Source organism: Vicugna pacos, chromosome 14 (assembly GCF_048564905.1).
Source record: "Vicugna pacos chromosome 14, VicPac4, whole genome shotgun sequence".
Taxonomy (NCBI): Eukaryota; Metazoa; Chordata; class Mammalia; order Artiodactyla; family Camelidae; genus Vicugna; species Vicugna pacos.
Window position 1 is genome coordinate 61,432,208 of NC_133000.1, and position 5,769 is coordinate 61,437,976.

Below are 5,769 nucleotides of genomic sequence, written 5' to 3' on the forward strand. Positions count from 1 at the left end.
GCCAAGGTTAGTTTTTCTTAGGCGTCTCTATTTCTGCTCAATTGTAGAATTGTTAATGGTAAACTCAAGTATTTAAAACTTAATTTTAAAGTGGGAAAAGGACCTATAAGTGATTCATGCCGTGAAGGCAATTGCATCTTTGCTTTTATACACATATAGAAAAAGGAAAAGAAAAAAAAATCAGTGTCATGCCAGGTTTGACTTGCGGACTTTCTTTTCTTTGTTCTTTTCCTTTCTCTTCTTCAAAATAAATAAATCATTAAACCGATACCCTGAAACAACCCCCCTCAACAACTCCTTATTCTCCTTAATCGCAGGCGAAGCAGTGGCCTGTTGGCTGGGGAGAGGGCAGCGCCTGCGGGCAGTTCCTGGGGAGTGAGTGCCTCCCCTCAGGACGCTTTCCCAGCTGTGCTGCTGACGGAAGGAGAGAGAGAGGACGGAGGAGAGGGGACATTTCGGGGGCTTTATGAACAAGCTGTGCATAAATCTGTTCAATGGATCCGGCTTTTGTTTCTCCTTTCTGTAAAATGAGAAATATTAGAGATAACTTGCAAAGTCTCATTGGTGTTGTCCCCTCAACAAACATAATACAGTTGAATTTCTACCATGTTCCAGCCCCCACATCAGTGCTGCATGCTTAGTGAATTCCAGGTGCTGTGCTTGATGCTTGACAGCATCAGCCCATTTGTTTCCCACCGAATGACCTATCTTGAGCAAAGTCCTCTTACTTTCTCAATGAGAATCAAAGCCAAGGTGCCCAAGGCCATGGCTAGGAAGGTGGGGTAGCTGGGAATGGGAAGCAAGCAATCTGATCCCAGAGTCTACATTCCTCACCTCTACTCTGCACTGCCTCCGTGTCTCAGCCTTCATTCACTTCCTTGAGTTCCTCATTCTGTTTGTGTCCCTTCTCCGGGTCACCACCCCTCCATGGGACCCAAACCTGCAGAAGAGCCTGCACCGCGGTAGCCATAGTGTCTTATGTGTGCATGGCGCCATCTGCTGGCCAAACTAGGTAACTGTAGGGATCCTCCCTACATCTATTGTATTTGGGAAACATTACTGCTGCTTTATTTGGGGCTCTTTAGCTCTTTTCTTTTGTCTTGTCTTGTCTTGTCTTGTCTTCTCTTCTCTCCCCTTTCCTTTTATTTCCTTACCTTTTCCTTTCTTTTCTTTAAACATTAATTCACATATGCTAAAAAAAGTTTGTGTTCCTATTTTTACTGATTTATGATAGGAAAAGGAATTGTATATGCTAACAGAAATTGGAAAAGGGGAGGACCGCAGGAGCAAGACAATGGTGCAAGGAGCATTTTGTTATGAATGTAGTCTGGACGTCTCTTTTTCCGGCCTGACTCAAAGACAGAAATACAGTCCTGTAGAGGTATTGTGACAGTCGCTCTTTTCAGAACTATATAGCATTGTGAGAACAGCCCTCCCTCTCCATATACGTATATGGATATATTCCCCACTTCAATAAGTGTGAAATGTGAAGGAGGACTATCAGTTATACATTTACTCATCTTACTTGGTCATCTGATAGTTTCCCTGGTTCCTCTGAGGAGTTACGACCGACTTCCCCGCCTGGGGTGATTTCAGGACAATTTGAAGGTGCTTTGTTTTCCAGAAATCTCTGCCACATGATCGTGACTGCTAGGAATTTCTTTGCTAGAGACCAAAGCCTGCCTCTCAAGTATCATATAGTACCTTTTCTGTGTTATTTGGCAATAGTCACTTCTGCTGTAGGAGACAAGGAAAATGGGCAGAACAAATGAAACTCATAATGTTAAGTGTAGATAGTGGGTAAGCAAGTAGCTTATGAAACATAAGCAAGCCTAATAGGAGATATTAAATAAGCTGATAAGTCAGTTGATCATCTGAAAGGCATGCTAAAGATAAGCACAACAAAAGGAATATATACATGGGAAAAACAATAGATATGTCCTGTGTCCTGTGAGTCCCCTCAACCCCGGGGACACAGGTTGTTTCAGGTTTTCAGCTTTTGTTGGAATGGGGAAGGTGGGGAAAAGTGACGGAGTTCATATTTTCCAGAATCAAATGATAATCTCTTGTCACAGGCCCAGTATTTCCTATTTCTATCCTGTCTTCCCCTCACACTGCCACCTGCCTGCAAAAAAAGAAGGGAATTCTTGTCCTAGGAGACAAAAGTACATTGCTCTGAAGAGGTCTCCCTGAAGCTCTGTTTGGACTTGCTGTTCTCTGTACCATTCAGCAATTACCAGCAGAGGGCGCACTCCAAACTACCCAGTTCACAGGCTGTGTTCAGAATTCCCTCTCCTGGACCTCTTGGGAGTGTCTGCCTTCCATGAAGACTTAGTACACTGCTCTTCCAAGCTAAGATGTGTACATCCTTTACCCTCTTCTTCCCCTCCTTCCTTCCTCCCTCTCCGCTCCCACTCCTCCATTTCCATGAATAAAGTTGTGAAGAACACAAGCTCACAATCACAAAGCACCGAGCACATATTTTAACAAACCATAATGTGTAAGACAGTCAAAATTTTAGGAAAAATTATGGTCAACCCAACCTGCAAAAACTACAGATATGAGAATAATGAGCTGCAGAATATAAAATAAATAACATTAATGATTAAAAAATAAAATAGGGCACTTGAATTATGACTAAAGAACAAGAGATTAGAAAAACGAAACAGGCAGATTTGAAAAAGAATAGAATGGAACTTCTAGAAATTAAAAAAGAGACAGTAATACAAATTAGAAACTATGGTTGGGTTAACAGTAGATTATACAGAGCAGAGAAAAAAATTTAAAAATCAGAACATATGTCTGAAAAAATTCCCAGAAGCAGCATAGAGCAGAGAGAAATTTTTTTAAAAGTTTAAGAGAGTTTGAGACATAAAACAAACTAAAAATTAGATCTTATCAGAGTCACAGAAGGAGATACAGAAAGGATAGGAAGAGAGGTGATATCTGGAGAGGGAAGGGACTAATACATTTCCAGAACTGATGAAAGATATGCGTCATCAGTTTCAAGCAGTTCATCATACACTGATGTGCACCTGGGATGCTTCCACGTCTTGGTGACTGTAAATAGTGCTGCCGTTAATAGTGGAGTGTATGTATCTTTTCGAATTAATGTTTTTGTTTTTCTCGGATATGTGCCCAGAAGTGGAGTTGCTGGGCCATGTGGTGGTTCTGGTTTTGGGTTTTTAAGAAACCTCCATACTGTTTTCCATACTGGCTGTACCAATTTATATTCCAACCAACAGTGTACAAGGGTTCCCTTTTCTCCACATCCTTGCCAACATTCTTTATTTGTGTTCTTTTTGATGATGGCCATTCTGACAGCTGGGAGATGGTGTCTCACTGTAACTCTGATTTGCGTTTCCCTGATATTGGTGATGTTGAGCAGCTTTTCATGTTCTGTTGGCCACCTGCATTTCCTCCTTTGGGAAAATGTCTGTTCAGTTCTACTGCCCAAATTTTAAATGGGTTGTTTGTTTATTTGTTTGCCTTTTTAGCTGAAGTACACTTGATTTAAAATGTTGTATTAGTTTCTGGTGTACAGCATGGATGGACTTGGAGGGCATTTTGCTGGGTAAAGTGAGTCAGACAGAGAAAGACAAATACTGTAAGATATCACTTACATGTGGAATCTTAAAAAATACAATACACTAGTGAATATACAGAAAAGAAACAGACTCACAGATGTAGAGAAGGAACTAGTGGTTACCAGTGGGGAGGGGGGGAGGGGCAAGATGGAGGTGGAGGATTAAGAGGTATAAACTTTAGCTGTAAAATAAGCTACAAGGATGTATTGTCCAACATAGGGAATATGGCCAATATTTTATAATAACTATAAATAAAGTATAAGCTTTAAAAATTGTGAATCCCTATATTGTATATCTGTAACATATAATACTGTACCTCAACTATACTTCAATTTAAAAAATATGATATTGTAAAATAAATACACAAATGAAGTCTTTTTAAAAATTATGAATCAAATGGGAAATATCTTCAACTGCATATATTCTGATCCAACAATTTGACTTTCACCTATACATATGCTCACAGATGGAAAATCATTTATCGACAATGAATGTTCTTTGTTGTAGTATTTGTAATAACAGAGAATTGGAAATTATGTAAATGTCTATCATTTAGGAAATAATTAAATAAATTATGATACATCTCTAAAAAAAAAGTTCAGTAAATTCTGATGAAGACTTTTTAAAAAATCTGCACTTAGAAAATTACTACAAAAACCAAACTACAAAAACCAAAGACAAAGACAATCTTAAAACCAGCCAAAAAGAAAATGCAGATTAATCTACAAAGAAAGGAGAAATCAGACTCTTGATTTCTCAAAAAGAACAATTGAAGCCAAATAAAAATGGAATTATATCTTCAAAGTACTGAGTCAAAATAATTGTCTACTTATAACTATAGCCAGCAAAATTATCTACCAAAAGCAAGCACAGAATACATTATCTAACACACAGAAACTAAGAGAGGTAACTACCAACAGTCCCTAACTTCTGTTTTTAGGGAAACTTCTCAAAAATAGACTTAAGGAAAAAGAAAATAAACATTTGTGGAGATAAAAATCTAATTAGTGGAGCTAAAAACCAAACAACATAGAAATAATGACATAGACCAGAAGAGGAGTTACTAATATTAAACACTTTAAGGTCCCTGCATTATTATTCAGAAGGATAAGAAAGACAATGATTAATTTTACATATTAAATATGTACTATAATTTCTAGAATAACCATTAAACAATACAAGTAATATATAACTTCCAATTAAGTAGAGTGGAAAAAATAAAATGTGGAAAAACTCAACTCAAAAAAGTACAAGAAAGAAGAAAAACTATATGTATATACAGGAAAAAATAAGAAAAATCACATGTTAGAGAAAACAGATGTTAGAATCAGCACTAAGTTTAAGAATAAATCTAGCAAAAAGTGTAACAAGACCTTTGTGAATTAAAACATATAACTTTACTGAAAGACATTAAAGATGAGTTAAATGAAGAGACATACTATATTCATTGACAGGAAGACTAAATTTTACAAAGTTGTCCAGTTTCCCCCCAACAAACATCCTAATAAGTATATATCTGCATAACTTAATAAGCTTATTCTAAAATACATAAGGAAGAGCAAAGAGCAAAAAAAGAAAGAAAAAAAAGTCCCAGACACTTGAAAAAGGAGAGAAGGTAAGCGACACCAACAAGAGTAATTAAGAAAGTGTTGTATTGGTGCGGGAGCAGACAAGCAGGTGGACGGAACAGAGCAGAGAATCCAAAAACAGACCATGCAAACATTGATACCTGACAGACTGAAGTAACATCGCAGATCAATAGGGAAACAAGGGACTATTCGGTAAAAACAGAAGAACTGAGTTTCTATATTGAAAAATGAAATAGATCCCAAATCATAAAACACATCCAAAAAAAAGTCCATTCTTGGATGATTTAAGAACTTAAATGTGAACGCTAAAAATGTTGAAATAGTAATAAAAGACAATGTATTTATTATCTCTGAGGGAGAATTTCTTAATCGAGATCTCAAAAACACAAATCATTTAGGGAAAGCTTGATAAATTTGACTACATGGAAATTAATACTCTTTATTGAATGGCCCATAAAGTCAAACCACAGACTAGGGGAAGATATTTGCAGCATAAATAACCAACAAAAGCTTCTTGCTAGAATATATACAGAGCTAAAGATAAATTTTAAAAATCAAGCAAGTCAACGGATAAAAACAGGCAAAAAACTACA